We start from the raw sequence: 262 nt of genomic DNA on the forward strand, positions 1-262 counted from the left end.
TCCTTCACTACCTTTTTCTTCGCTGGACTCACAACCGCCGGCTTTGTATTGACCCAAGTACCGGTGACTTCCCAGCAATCCATGGTCCACTTCCACGGTTTCTTCACAAACATGAGTTTAATTATGTTCTCCGCGAGCGTGTCCTCAACATCAAACTCCCATTTTGGAAACATTTGACCAATGTCCTTTTGATCACCCTAGTCTGCAGTAAATGGGAGATATGAACTTAGATATTTGACGGATTAAGAAAGATGGAAAGAAA

This window comes from Brassica oleracea, chromosome C6 (assembly GCF_000695525.1).
Source record: "Brassica oleracea var. oleracea cultivar TO1000 chromosome C6, BOL, whole genome shotgun sequence".
In the NCBI taxonomy this organism is placed as follows: Eukaryota; Viridiplantae; Streptophyta; class Magnoliopsida; order Brassicales; family Brassicaceae; genus Brassica; species Brassica oleracea.